Source organism: Myotis daubentonii, chromosome 2, assembly GCF_963259705.1.
Source record: "Myotis daubentonii chromosome 2, mMyoDau2.1, whole genome shotgun sequence".
NCBI lineage: Eukaryota > Metazoa > Chordata > Mammalia > Chiroptera > Vespertilionidae > Myotis > Myotis daubentonii.
In genome coordinates this window covers 199,075,486-199,089,234 of record NC_081841.1, presented here as the reverse complement: position 1 = coordinate 199,089,234, position 13,749 = coordinate 199,075,486, and the positions used below count along the sequence as shown (strand labels likewise).

The 13,749-nt window shown below is 43.2% G+C and overlaps 1 protein-coding gene across 7 annotated transcripts in view; it reads right to left on the bottom strand.

Annotated features, from left to right (window-relative positions):
• Positions 1 to 11,471, bottom strand: part of NSD3 (nuclear receptor binding SET domain protein 3) — a 112,523-nt gene extending 101,052 nt beyond the window's left edge. For 4 of the 7 annotated variants that reach the window (XM_059685365.1, XM_059685369.1, XM_059685370.1 and 1 more), the window contains exon 1: positions 10,444 to 10,583. The gene's annotated coding sequence lies outside the window, so the exon portion shown is untranslated. Of the gene's footprint in view, positions 1 to 9,950; positions 9,974 to 10,443; positions 10,584 to 11,344 lie in introns of those variants that run through there. The other 3 variants (XM_059685367.1, XM_059685366.1, XM_059685368.1) reach the window with 3 other exon arrangements.
• Positions 11,472 to 13,749: the final 2,278 nt, after the last annotated feature.

Sequence of the window (13,749 nt, the reverse complement as noted above, 5' to 3'; positions counted from 1 at the left end):
TGGTTTTTTTTTTAAATGTATAAATATATCTCAAATGATAATATCCCCAAGTTCTAACCTGCCTAAAATACCATCAACAGAAGGGTAAACATTCTTTACAATGAAATGTTAACAATTTTTAAGACTACATTCTCAAAATATTATTTCACAATAAAGCATGTTACAAAATAATACAAATGTACAATTCCAATTTGTAAAGAAAATACATATAGTGTAGAGATAACAAAAAACCTCCACGAAGACTATAGAACAAAGTGTTAATAGTAGTTACTTCCAGTTGGTAACATTTTAGGCGATTTTAAATGGTTTTCAATTTCCCTACAATAAACCATCCTTTCATAACTTAAACATAACAAATGTTATTTTTAAACTACTGGCCACTTTGGAAAGTGCAAATTTTCCATTAAAAGATAAAAATTAAAAGGGCCATCACATTTCTTAGGGATATTATGTATGTGTGTGCATGTATGTATATGTTTTCAATATCTTAACCTTAACTAACAATATCTCAGTCACCCAAAAAAATTTCTTTTCTATTTTTTAAAATATGCTTTTATTTCACAGATAAGAAGGGAGAGGGAGAGAGAGACAGAAACATCGGAGAGAGAGAAATATTGACCAGCTGCCTACTGTACACCTCGTATTGGGGATTGAGCCTGCAACCCTGGCATTTGCCCTGACCTCCTGGACTATGCTCAACTGAGCCATACCAGTGGGGCAAAAAAATGTATTCTAATGACCAATGCATAATTGTGCAGGTGATAACAATACAGAAACCCTACGGTAACTTTTTCAGACACAAAGTAAACTACCTAATTTAGATTTAAAAAATAAGTATATCAATTCATGTTAGCTTCCACTTTTAGGAAAACTCAACATCTTTTCAGGGGGAAATTAGTAAGGCATATCTTTAACCTTCAGTCAGAATAAAAAAAAAGAGTACCATTCTATTGCATTACAGAAAGGAATTCAAGTTTACAGTAGTTTCTCACCACAGTCAAACATGAAATACTACATCCTAATGTATCAGGATCCTGCAGAAATCATAAACACGAAGATAGCTTAAACTTACAAAAATATAATAACCAAATAAAGGCTTTAAATTTATGTATGTAGAAGTGTTATAAAAATGTCTTTCTCAAAGTCCACACTGCAGTTTTATGCAAATAAACTGTATTTGGAAGGGGGGGGGCAGATGGCAGGGGGGCACGAACTGTCAACTTTTTCTATCAAAATCCTCAAAAGTCAACATTTACCTTTTCCAAACATATTTTAAAAAAATAGTCTAGGAAACCCAATCAATAAGTTTCTTCAGTTTCAAAAGAAATGTGGTTCACCTAGCCAAAATAGAGAAAAGGTAAGAATCTAGCAGAGGCACCAAGGATGAAGAGTCAAACATAGATTGTCACTACTGATTACTTAATGCGAAAGCAAGAAAATCAAACTTGTTTTTATAAAATAAGAAACAAATTAGGAGGTTATTAGTACTACTAGTGACCCCTTGTGAGAAAGCGCACGAAACCCCGGACCCCCCCCCACCCTCCCCGCTAGCACCCCACAGGATGGCCCCCGAGTCCTGGAGTGCTGCCCCAATGCCCTGCCTCTGGGTTGTGCAGAGCAGCTGCCAGGCCCCGCCCCCGCAGCAAGCATGTGGGGCCGCAAAAACCCTGGCAGAAGCAGCGCAAGTGGCTGCCGGGATCCCCATGCACAGAGCGGCCACCAGCCCTGCCCCCGCCTCCGCTGTGCGTGCTGCCATCTTGTCAGTGTTACGGTGTGGGGGTCAATTTGCATATTACCTCATCATTATACAGGACTAGAGGCCTGGTGCACGGATTCATGCACTGGTGGGGTTCCTCGGTCTGGCCTGTGGGGATTGGGCTGAAACTGGCTCTCTGACATCCCCTGAGGGGTCCCTGATTGCGAGAGGGCAGTTCTTGGGTGACGCACCCTGGAATTGGGCTGCTTCCTTTGGTTCCAGGGTGTCACCCGAACAGCAGCTCCTGTGTTGAGTATCTGCCCCCTGGTAGTCATTGCGCGTCATAGCTACCGGTCAAACGGTCGCTTAGGATTTTATATATATCCTAGGGGCCCGGTGCATGAAGATTCGTGCACTGGGGGTGGGTCCCTCAGCCCGACCTGCACCCTCTCCAATCTGGGAGCCCTCTCCAATCCAGGAGTTTCTGTCTGTCTTTGCAATCATATGAGCGAATTGTCTGAGACCACCCCCCTCAACCCAGTTTGGTTTGTTGCTCACAGAATAATAGAGGCTTTTTTTTTCTTTGCTTCATTGGTGGAGATTTCCTGGAAGTTTTAGGATATCTTCCCTTTAATATTTCCTAGACACTCTGATTTTACTTATGTCTCTCACCTTTGCTTTCTCTCCATCCCCCACTGTCGCAACAGTAACTTGCTCCAGGTTCACTTTGTTTTTGTGTCTAGGAGATCCGTCTGCCACCAGAACTACAATTCCCAGCATTCCTGGTATTCCCTGCGCTCTGGGCTTTCGCTTCAGGTCCTGGGGCTGCCAGCAGAACTATTCCCAGAATTCCTGGTGCTCCCTGCGCTCTTGGTTTTCCCTTCCTGCTCTGTCTCTGTCCCACAGCCTCCCTCTCTGTTCTCCATCTGGCAGCTTGGGGAGCCAAGTTCCCCAAACCACTCCACTCTCTGCCGGCTCTCCCGCTCTACTCTCCACCCGGCACCTGTGCATGCAAATTAACCCGCCATCTTTGTTGGGTTGATTTGCATACTCACTCCTGATTGGCTGGTGAGCATAGCAGAGGGATGGTCAATTTACATGTTCCTCTTTTATTATATAGGATAGGCAAATTTGACATGTTCTAAGCAAAAGTCTAAAAGATTAGAGTTTGCAAATTAATCTATAGCCAAGTCACTAAATCCTATAAAAAAATGCAGAAGAGCCTGGCCAGCATGGCTCAGTGGTTGTGTATTGACCTATGAACCAGGAGGTCGCGGTTCAATTCATGGCTAGATTCCTGGTCAAGGCACATGCCTGTGTTTCAGGCTCGATCCCTTGTGTGGGGTGTGTAGGAGGTGGTCGATCAATGATAATCTCTCATCATTAGGGCTTCTATCTCCCTCTCCCTCTCCTTTCCTGTCTGAAATCAATGAAAAAAAATTTTTTTAAATGCAAAAGAGATGAATTCCAAATAAATAATACTTTGTATAAAATGGCATAATTCTTGTAGGATTTGGAATTTTTTGATGTTAGTAATCACCCAAGGATATTTTTTTCCATTGATTTTTAGAGAGAGTGGAAGGGAGGGAGGGAGGAAAGGAGAGAGAGGGAGAGGGAGACAGAGAGGGAGAGGGAGATACGTGAGAGGCACATAGATTGGTTGCCTCCCGGATGCACCTAGACTGGATGATCCTGCAACCCAGGTATGAGCCCTTGACTGGGAATCAAATCTAAGACCCTTAATGCGGGAGGGCCTCATGCTCTAATCACTGAGCCACACCAGCCAGGGCAGGATGCAGTATTATTTTTGTTTCATATTTATTAATACAGCCCAAGGTTTCAAATCACTAAATGATTACACTAAATGCAAGAAAGCTATTCTTGTTTAACTGTCTAGATCAGTGGTCGGCAAACTCATTAGTCAACAGAGCCAAATATCAACAGTACAACGATTGAAATTTCTTTTGAGAGCCAAATTTTTTAACTTAAACTATATAGGTAGGTACATTGTTATTAACTTAATTAGGGTACTCCTAAGCTGGTCTTTGCTAAAAACGTCCTCAATCTGATTGAGGTACGTGCACTGAGGTCGACCCCTTCCAACTCTCCCATCCACACTCGTCTTGTAGCCAGTCTCACTCAACTTGTGCATGAATTGCGTGCGCCTCCCCTGCGCTGCGTATCCCGTGGCCTGCCTGTGCTGTGTCTCCCATCGCCTGACGAACCGACACCCCCACTTCTTGTGGCATGAAAAGAAGGTTAAAGGCATATTTCCTAGACACTCTGATTTTACTTATGTCTCTCACCTTTGCTTTCCCTCCCGTTGCCCGACGAACCAATACATGCCACTTCTTCAAAATAGACTCGCCCAGACCGAAAACCAACTTCAGCGCATGGGCCACAAAATTTCAATCACACTGTACGTGCGCGCCCTTTTGTGGAAGAGCCACACTCAAGGGGCCAAAGGCTCGAGAGCCTCGGTTTGCCAACCACTGGTCTAGATAATCCTTTTGATAATAACATAAAAAAACTGGTCATTCAGTTTTCACATCCGCTGAACCCTCAGGGCTATTAATTTTTAGGTTATTTTTCAGCATACTTTTATTCCTAAAGTCCAAATACCAGGAAGTCAATACCAGCTACCCTAATGGGGTTATTTCTGCAACTTTTCTTAAAGAGGTTATTACTTGGGTGGTGCCTACATGATGTTCACTTTCTAATTATTTGTTTGTACTGTACATTTAGGTTTTATGGTCTTTTCTTTATAATAAGTTTCACAACTTAAAAGTTTTTTAAATGTTTATTTTAAAAAGTTTTTGGGTGTGTTTTTTGTTTGTTTAATGTACAACTTTCTTAAGACTCCACAACTAAGATGTCAGAAACACAAAACTCAACAGATGCAATACTGTCTTGGCTATGGCCAAAATGCCACTGCGCAAGTCTCCATATGACACTTCTTAATTTTCTTTTTCATCTCAAATCAATTTGATGAGCTAAATTTTGCTTTACCCACAAAATCTCAGGAAGCCACACAGTTCTTAAATTTAAAATATCTACTTATATATTTCAAGGCCCTTGAATATAAGTTATACCAAAATAAGAAATAGCATGTTCTATGGCAGAAAAATGCTCTACCCTTACATTAAAAATTAATGTTTGTCTATCAAGGTAAGGATAAAGCCGGCTATGAAGAAAAAGTCAAGAAACACCTACCCACATATATATTTTTAACCTTCTAAAAAGTATTCAGACTGAAATCTGAGAATCTAATTATACTTAACATGACAGTCTATTAGGCCTCAGGAGTTCCTCAAGTCGCTTAGGTGAAATAATTCTTGTGCTTTCTTACTTCACATTACAAAAGAAAAGAGTTGAGTTATTGTGTGGGAATTCTATCAACATTTCAGAAGGTATAATGTAAACTCGAGGTATTATTATTATATAATAATATATTCCTATGATTAAAAATGGAAACTGTATGAATATAAAAAACTTTCATTTTCATTTTCACTTTCTCCTCAATACAGCCCTAAGTCCAGATGAAAAAGGGAACCTAGTAAGGAAAGAGTTATCATTTGTAGATGAATCAACTATGACACAGATCCACACTGAAATATTTAAAAAAGCCAAGAACCCATTTTCAAATTCAAAATCTTGTCAATAAACAGATGTGCCTTAGGAGTAACAACACACATCCATCTAGTAAAAAACTGAACATTCTCTAAATTCACAAAACTGAAAATATGCCTTTAACCTTCTTTTCATGCCACACTAAAGAGACACAATATGAAACAGAAGTGTTTAAACGTATTTATTAAGCACTTAGTAAGGTCAACAATAAAAACCAAAAACCAAACTCGGTAAACTTTTTAAAAAATGTGTTAGGTAGCCATCATATAATCAATTTTTTAAGTTTACAATTATTAATATTTATAAAAATATTAGCTTTAAGAAATAAAGCTCATCATTCATTGAAAACTCAAACACTGGACATATTTATTAACAAAGGAATAAATCACCTTAGTTGCTCTTTCAAATATGACAGACTCCACTTAAAGTACAACTAAACACAGCATTTCATCAAGAAGCAGATTTTATGGATACCAAATTCTAAACCTTTTTAAAGCTTTAATGATTTTAATTTTTTAAGTGTCTAAAATAGACTACCTTTGCCCTAGCTGGTTTTGCTCAGTGGATAGAGCATTGGCCTGAGGACTGAAGGGTCCCAGGTTTGATTCAGTCAAGGGCACATGTCTGGATTGTGGGCTTGATCCCCAGTGCGGGGTGTGCAGGAGGCAGCCGATCAATGATTCTTCCTCATCACTGATGTTTCTATCACTCTCTCCCTCTCCCTTCCTCTCTGAAATCAATAAAAATATATTTAAAAAAAATAAAATAGACTACCTTTTTGTTTTTTAAAGAACCCAATAAATAAATACCCATAACTTATTTTCTTCCTGATAGACAAATAAAAAATAATCAACAGTGCCTGCTAAGATTATTTAAAAACTTTTTAATGAGGTATTTTTAGTTCATTTTTAAAATTTACCAGTGTCTCAATTTTCTTTCCAAGTTGTTTTCCAGGACCATAATGAACCTCTTACTTTGTTATTTCATTGCTATCGTATTTCATTGATAATTTTATTAAAATAGGAAAAATTCTGCCCCAAACCACTTCATTACACAAAACACAAACTTCCAAGATACTTGGAAATGCCTAGCTGATGTGGCTCATGGTTTGATTCCCACTCAGGCACATGACCAGGTTGCAGGCTCCATCCCCGGTGCAGTGTAAGGGGCATGCAAGAGGCAGCCAATCAATGATTCTCTCTCATCATTGCTGTTTCTATCTCCCTTCCTCTCTGAAATCAATAAAAAATATATTTTTAAAAAAGATACTTGGACATGATTAATTTATGTATGCAAAAATATTCTGTACATATGCTATATACAAATCATAGTAAATAAAATATGAAAAAGTAGAAGCATAATCCTTTACCTCACTACAACTTAATCTCTTGCATTCATTATACTAAACGTGCCTAATCTTGAGAATTCCCCCTCACCTTGAGCTTTCACAGAGAGCTCAAATACTTTCATAATAATGATGTAACGTGATGTGGTGTAAAGAGCCAGGTAACAGGGTGTCTCCAAAATGTCAGTTTTCTCTCTTGTAAAATATAGCTGTACTGTATCTCCTCTATTTAAATAGGCTGTTAGGGACCTGCTCAATGACTTATAACAGCAAAAACCTGTTAACATCCTAATGTGAACCAACATTCCAAACAATGAAATACTATATGACCCTTAAAAAAAAAAGCTATAGATTTATAAGTGTTCATTTAGAAGGATGTCCCAGATAGCCTGTTAAAACAAAAATGCAAAATGCATAGTATGGCCCAATTTAAGACAGATATACATATATGTACAGAAATATTCTAGGACACACAAGAAACTTCAAACGATCATCAGTGGGAAATAGGGTAACTTTTAAAACCTCTTAGTCTTTTATAATAATTGGGGAAAAAATGAACATGTATTATTTCAGTGAATTTTTAAAAAACCTAAAAGTAAAGATCTACTGATTCAGGTTATATAATTAGAAAAAATCTGGGTTCAAATACTGGTTTTGCTATTTACTGTATGTGATGTTGTTAAGCTACTTAAACCTCAATTTTTCCATTTGTAAAAAGGAATTAATAGTGCTAACCTCACACAACTGTCTGGAAGGTGAAGAAAACCATACATGTAAGACACTCAGCTTAGCTTATTTTAAGAGGACAACTATTATCAGCTATAACTATGATTATTAAGAATGTTATTATAAACTCCATAAACTGAGAGTATTTAGAATCAGATTTGACAAATCACTCAAGGATGATCAATCTCAAAGACAACCAATTTCCTTTAACCAAAACTCAAAACTCATTCAACCGGGTCCACTTAAGAGCATAAGGTTAAAAAAAAAAACAGCTCTCACAGCCCTGGCCAGTTTGCTCAGTGGTCAAAGCGTCGGCCTATGCACCAAAGGGTCACATGTTCAGTTCCCGGGGGTCACAGGTTCTTGATCCCTGGCCCTGTTTGGGGCTCCTGGGGGAGGCAACCAATCGATATTTCTGTCTGTCTCTCCAGCCCTCCCTCCCTTCCATTCTCTCTAAAAAGCAATGGAAAAAATATCCTTGGGTGAGGATTTAAAAAAAAAAAGCTCTCACAGGTAGCAGGTGGGCTGATGGATATGGTAATCAGAGTAAAGTTTGGGTTTTAATTAAGTATCATCTAACTAGAATAGTCTTCTTCACTATACGGATACCTATGCAAGATACCAGACTACTCATGACAACTGGGCAAGGGACCCTGATCTTTACAAAATGCTGTATACATAGGAATACACTTTATTTTTAGTAATTCAAGCTGCCAACGTGAGTTGTTTATTTTAATATACAATAATTTTTCAGTTTCCTAAAAATGTATGGCACTAATAGTTCACGCACATAATTTGCAATTACAAATAACATGTCAAATAAGTGGAGATATAAAAATGCAATCTGCATAAAAATAAATTCCAAAAAACTTCTCAATAGCTTTTTGAGTGGATCTTTTCCTCACAAAGTTTTCAAAAATTTGGGCTTAATTTTATCAAATCAAAATACTCCCAAGTTGTAAACGTGGCCTTTATACTGAAAGCACTCTCACAAAGTACCACTCTAACAATATTCAATTTCATTTTTTTCAAAAGATCAAGAACACATCCTAACTTGTATATAACAACTGAAAAAAAGTTGCATTAGGTAGATTAAGTCAATATGTAGTGCAACTGGTTTGGGTCCATTATATTACAATTTTAACAAGCCTTCCTGGTATTAAAGAACAGTTTCAATAGCGACATGATTAATTAAAGTTTAGAGTACTCCAATTATAATTATAAAACAAAACAAGAGGTCACACACATTTAATCCTTTTCAATATGAAAATAAGAGTCTCCACCTAATTTATCTACTGTAAATTTGTCAGGATTTAAACTGAATTTCATACCACACACATAATTACAACTGAATATACTGAGGAATTACTGTAGCTTTCCTGAGAGTAACCTAAAGTTCCCACCAAAAATATTGACACTTCAATGAGGCTCTGAGAACTGCATGCCTGCTTCATTGATTATTGCAGTATGCTGAACTGGTGTTGAAGCTTGTATCAAGCTAGCTACACGAAGGTGAAGCTTTCAGTTGTTACAGCGTTTATAAAAAAAGAAAATGCTTCTTAACCTATAAGTAAGAGCTATCAGAAACACACACTTTAAAATTCTACACACATTTTCTAATATTCAAAATACAGCAAGCAGATAACCTATGACAAGCAGATCTTCCTATCCCTTCTCACCCCCACACAATGCTTTGCCAAGAGCCCAAGTCCAAGTAAAATAACCGATGCAATTTCCTTGTTTACTTAAAGAATTGCAGAAAACATGTTGACTGCTTCCGAGGCCTCTGAAACCAATGAATATTTAAAAGATCTTTCACGGTCATGTTTCAAATAAGAGAGTAGTAATGATTCCTTCAAGCTAGAAAATATACAGTCCTAACTTTATAAAAAGGGTTAAATTTTACACTGCGGTTCATTAGTATGCCTAGTTTGCAACCAGAAGGAAGAGGAAAGAGGGGGGGGGGGCAGCAAAACACACAAGATGGAAAACATCACTACCTCCTTTTGGTGGTTAAGAATAATTTTAAATGACCTCAAGATGGAAGCCAAGAGTTCATGAATAGAAAGAAAGGGGGTTAACCATCTGAAATGGCCCCTTCCAGACTCATACTGCTGTCGGAGAGGAGGAATTTATTTACACTGCAGTGCCTGGCAGCAAACATGGCTGCCCCTGCCCCCTTTAAATCTGAAGAGTCTCCACTCCCTCACCAAGACCATCAAATTGTGGCCATGTCTCTCCCCGTCTCGCTACCATCACACTAACACTTCTCCCTCAAAATGGCAAAGCCCACGCCTCCCCATTTCACAACCACCGTAACAGCATAACCACTTGCTTCTCCATTCTCCAGCCTTGAAAGAGGAGGCACAGAATACACACACATACAGGAACAAAAGGCTTTCCCTTCCTAACACTCGAACAACCCCCGTCCCCGTCTTCCCCTCCCACTCCGTGAGGTTGGGTCGGCTGGTTCCCACCCGTGTCCACGCTCAGTGCATTCCCCTCCCTGTCCCCAAAACTAGGTCCTCCAGTTTCCTGCGTCTGTTTTCCTACCTTCCCCTGGCATCCTGTCCGTCATTGCGCCTCTCTCCTCCTAGCCCGCCTTTGCCTCCACTCCCTCGTTTCTCCCTGGACACCCATTTCTCCATCCAATTCTCTCCCCTCTCCCCCGGGGTCCCGGTTCCCACCCGACACCCCCAAACCCATTTCCCAGTCCGCCCAGGTCTCGAAACCTAACTCGGCTCCGCGGGGCCTGCCCCTCCCCCGGCCCCATCGCTATCCCCGCCCCCATCCCACCTCTACTCCCAATTCCCAGCCCCGCGCCACTCCGGCTCTTACCCGCACCCCACCGCCCCTGCCCCACCTCCCGACACCCTGCACACCCCGCACCCGGCCCTCCGCTCCTCCTCCCAGGCTCCCCTCGAGCCCCGCCGGGCCGCTCGCGTGTCCTCCCACTCGGGCTCGAGTCCCTCTCCCCACCCCGGTCCCGTCCCCGGCTCGGCCCCTCCGATACACGGACCCACGAACACGCGCGCATCCACTTTACCTTCAGTTTGTTCCATTCTAACCCCCAGCCGTGTCCGTAGGATCACAGGAGAGACACGGAGGCCCGGAGCGGAACTGGGGTGCGGGCAGCCGCCCGGGCTGCGGGGGGAGGAGACGGAGCCGAGCTAGGCCGCATGAAATCCCCGGGCTAGATTTCCCTCGCGCCGGATGCCTCTGCCATGGCGGCGGGCACGGAAGGAGGCCACCGGGCCGGCCAGGCCAGGCCGGCAGCGGGGAGGAGGAAGGCGGCCGGGGGCGGGGTGGGCAGGGGCGGCGAGGGAGGGGGTCGCCGCGGAGCCGCCGCTACCAGAGAGGAGCCGGGGGGCCGGCGGCCGACGGGGGCAGCTGGGTCCGCCGGGCTCCTGCCGGCCTCCGCGCGTCTGTCCGCGACCACCAGTGGGCAGTTCTCCGCGGCCTCCGCCTCGGATCCGGCCGCCGCCGCCGCCCGCTCCCGCCGCCGCCACCGACGCCGCGCACAAAGCCCCCCCACCCGGACTCTCGGGGCGCCGCCGCCGCCGCCAAATCTTGAGCCGCTTATTGGCTGCCCCGGCGCCTACCGGGAAATGCAGTCCCGGGTTCGGGGCGCGGGGCGCGCGAGGAGGAAGCGGCTGGTGCGGGGCGGGGAGGAGGGGCCAGAGCGCGAAGCAGAACTGGAAGCCGCCCGAGGGAGGCCCGACCAGCAGCGAGGCCGCGGGCGGGGAAGGCGGAGGGACAGGAAGGAAAGAGAGACGCGGCCGAGAGCAAAACCAAAACAGAACCGGAGGTGGGGGCGGCCGGGAGGGAGGGGAGCCGTGCTCGTGCGCGTCACGTACTGAGTCGCGGGGCGCACAGGAGACACCGGGGGAGGGGGGACCCCGCGGCGGGGCTCTGCCGCGCCACCCCCAGACCGTCGAGGAACCTACTGGCGGGTGCCCCGTCCCGACGGCCGGGAAGGGGACAGCAACGTGTGTGGCTCCTCGGCCGCCTGCGGTCCGACAGCTGTCAGAGAGGAGCTGCCCGGGCCACCTGGGGCTGCGTGTGGGCACCATGGCAGCGACTTCCTCCTGGGCCCTGGGGGGGGGGGGGGGGGGGAGGCGGCAAGCCTCTCTGTCAGCCGCGCGCGTTTCAGCCGGAGGCTGCCCCGCGGCCCCTCGCCCTCTGTGCGGGGGCGCCCACCTCCCTCGCGGGCGCCGGGCCCCGCGCGCCTGCTTCCTGCTGGCACGGCGGGCCCGGAGGCTTGTGGGTAACGAGGGGACCCCAGACCCCGAGGGGCTCGGGGGGCTCTGTGCCCGTCGCGTGCCCGGGCCTTCTGCTTGCTGCCAGGTCTTTCTTTTCAGGGATGGGAGGGCCTGTGCACTGGACAGAGTGCACGCCAGAGGGAGAGGAAGAAGAGAGTCAAACCCCCTCTAACCCTAACACCACCGCCCCCGCCCCCCATCCTAAGAAGTGTCTACTGAACAATGGAAGGTCTGGGAGGTGTGCCGCAGTGAACTGTTCTTGCTGGAGTGTCTGAGTTGGTGATATTTCCTGAGACTGTTTGATAATGACTAGAACATTGCAGCTCGGAGAATAAAGGAACCACAGGCAGCAATCAGATGAGGAAACCAAAACTCTGTTCCGAGACTAATAAAGCCGTATCGCTACCAGATGCTATCCTCTCTATAGCCGTTACAGTGCTGGATCTGTTTGATACAATTACAAGAAATTCCTGATATCTTTACCACTTACATAAGGAATTAAGACATTCCCACAGATCAACTATTTTAATGACTACTAATTATGTATCAGTTTTTAAGAACATAACCCTGTTAATAATACTAAGAGTGATATTCAAATTAAACATTCCCATTGCTATTAATCACTATTTCTAAAACTATGCTTGTGTAGTACCTATCTATGCTTAGTGTAGCAACAAAAACTAAGGGAACCAATAAAATCACATTTTTGTTCGTTTTAAATGCTTAGATGTCTTTTTGGAGCTCAGACTTCCGAAGGGGGCCACCTGAGCTTATTTTAGTTTGATTCTATCTCCTGCGAAGAAAGGTTAAATGGGTTTTTTATTCCTATGATCCTTTCCACCTCCACCCTTCTTTTCCACCTTCCCATATTTAACCTGTTTTGTTGATAAACTGTTGCCTTGACCGGACACCTGGATTTTCCCCTTGAGAAGAATTTGGTTGTCCCTAGGGATTTTATTTTTATTTTCTTCTAAAACTTTGCCGACAAAAGTTTAAAATTAAAGTTGTGTGAGGTAGATGCATAGTCTGTTTCTGCAAAACACTAGAAAATACATTATATCCTAATAATATTTTATCTGAAGCCACATTCAGGGACATGCCCATTAGAAATTATATTTTTAACATCTAACATCTGAAGGCCAGAACATGCTTTCTCTTCTCCAAAGAAAATGAGCAAACAGGTCATGAAGACAGCAGTCTAACAATCAGGGCCAGAGTTAGGGAGAAAAACATTGTTTCCTGTTTGAAGATTATAACTAAAAACTCCTTGTTATAAATCACTTACCCTAAAAGTAAAAAAGTCACCAGCCCTAATAACAGGAGAAGGCAGACATTGCTTTGAACAAATGAATTTCACTAAGAAAGATTCTTACCCCTTCCCTTTGCAGAATAGGATTGCCAACATATGGCCATGGGAGAAAATCTAGCTCATCTTTCAAAGAGTGATTCGTGCATCTGGCTTATGAATACTTAATGATTTTCACTGTGCCTGGTTGTAAGTGAATACAATGCATGAATAAGAATATTTCCCCGATATAAAATGTCTCCCGGGAACTACTAAGAGGAATATTTTTGTATCCTTTATGATCTTTTCCAGAAAAGTATGGGTACATGGTTGTGCAGTGATTAATTTAGAAAATTAATGTGACAATTGCACCCTAGCCTTTTAGAGTTCATAATTTACTATCGGAAACTTTCAGGCAAAGAAAGCAAAGGTAAAAACCAAAGCTTTGTAGAATCTGTTAATTCTAGTAAACATAGAACATGAAGTGAAACCATTCTGTGGAAAGTTGGGCATCAGACATGCACTAAGTGCCCTCTAGTGGCCAAACGGAAAAGTTTTGCCTAGTTGACAGTTAATTCATTTAGTTACTAGCTGAAAAATGCTTTGTGAATTAAAAGCAGTCGGCATTTAAAAACAAAACAAACAGCCCAAAAAAACCCTGAAGTGTAATATCCGTCATCTTTCATTCTTTCAAATGTGCAGCCCAGATGGCACATGTCCGCCAACATGTTAAGAGAAGTGTTCTCCGTGAGAAAGGTATTCCTTGCTGTCTGGTGTTAGTCAAAGGAGAGCCACTAAAATTTTT